The following is a 1,577-nucleotide window of genomic DNA, read 5'->3' as shown; positions in this document are numbered from 1 at the left end:
TTTGCCTTAATGTAAGTAGGCTCATACAACACGGTCTCTGTTGTGACTGGCTTCTTTTGCCCGACGACGTTGTGTCTGTGTTGTTGCCTCTAGCAAAGGGTTTTTTTCATTTTCCCTGCTTTATCATATTCCACTGAATAGGAAGATGCCACAATCTGTGTATCCCCATTCTAGAGCTGATGGACATGAGGGCTGTTTACATTCTCAGGCTATTACAAATAGCGCCATCGTGGACATTGGCATATACGTGTTTCTTTGGGTGCACACTTGGGAATGAATGCTATGTATGTCTATGACTGCTTAGGTTTTCATTTGGGCTCTATTGCATACCACCTGTGTGAGCCCATTAATTCAACACTCTGGTCTCAGTTTTCTGATCTGTAAAATGGGGATAAGGAAACCAACCCTGTGGCATTACTGTGAGGATTAAAGATAAGAAAACATGTCAAGTTTTTTAAACAGTGCTTGGCTCTTCATAAGGGTTAGTGTTAGTAAGTGTTATTTCTCATGATTTCTACCTTTCTTGAGGTAACTTCTCAATCTCCTTCACTCCTACCTGCCAAGAGTTCTGTTCTCCCACATTTACGGTGACCTGGTCTGCTTTTCTCTTGCTCTGGAACTTATCTATTCTCATGACTTCTGCTATCTCGTGTGTGGGCACTGTTTTCAAAGTGTTATGCAAAACGTGTGATGGCAAAATTCCTTGTCTACAAAGCTCGACCTTTCACCTACTTTCCAGTCCTACTTTCCTGGTCACAATGCACTATTTGCCCTTTCCCTCGAATAGATCTGCTACCCCGACCTCAGGAGGTCTACATGAGACGCGCCCATCCTCTTCCATAGTAGAATCACTTTGGAGTCCTCTCTGACCCTTCCCTCCTCCCCACCCCCCACACCCCAGATTTAATCTGCAGGGAGATCCTGATGAATCTGGTTGTTCCTACACCACTCTTGTCCTTTTTACTCCCTCCGACACGTTCAGACCTTTAGTGCTTTATGCCGGAGCCAGCGTAGTAGCCCGCCGCCTCTTGCACCTGGCGTCCGTCTCTCCTACTTATACATCACCCTGAACACTGCCGCCAGACTGATCAAAGTACCAGAGCGCCTCACTTCTGGAATGGTGGCATGAGTTTCTCCATGAACCCTCTCCACAGGGAAACAGTGGTAACTGGTAAAAATTAAAGAAAAAAAAATCAAAACCAAAACCATAACTCACAGTCTCTGAAAATGGTCTTAAGAGCACACAGCAAGGGGAGCCTGGGTGGCTCAGTTGGTTAAGTGTCTGCCTTCAGCTCAGGTCATGATCCCAGGGTTCCGGGATGGAGCTCACATCAGGCTCCCTGCTCCCTCCTCTGCCTCTGCCCCTCCTCCCTGCTTGTGCTCTCTTTTAGCTCTCTTGCTCTCTCTTTCTCTCTCTGTCTCAAATAAATAAAATCTTAAAAAAAAAAAAGGGCACACAGCAAATTAAGAAATTTTATTCAAGGGGCACCTGAGTGGCTCAGCCATTAAGCATCTGCCTTCGGCTCAGGTCATGATCCCAGGGTCCTGGGATCGAGCCCTGAATGGGGCTCCCTGCT

Source organism: Ailuropoda melanoleuca, chromosome 9, assembly GCF_002007445.2.
Source record: "Ailuropoda melanoleuca isolate Jingjing chromosome 9, ASM200744v2, whole genome shotgun sequence".
Lineage (NCBI taxonomy): Eukaryota > Metazoa > Chordata > Mammalia > Carnivora > Ursidae > Ailuropoda > Ailuropoda melanoleuca.
The sequence above is the reverse complement of the archived record's forward strand: the minus strand, read 5'-3'. Positions refer to the sequence as shown.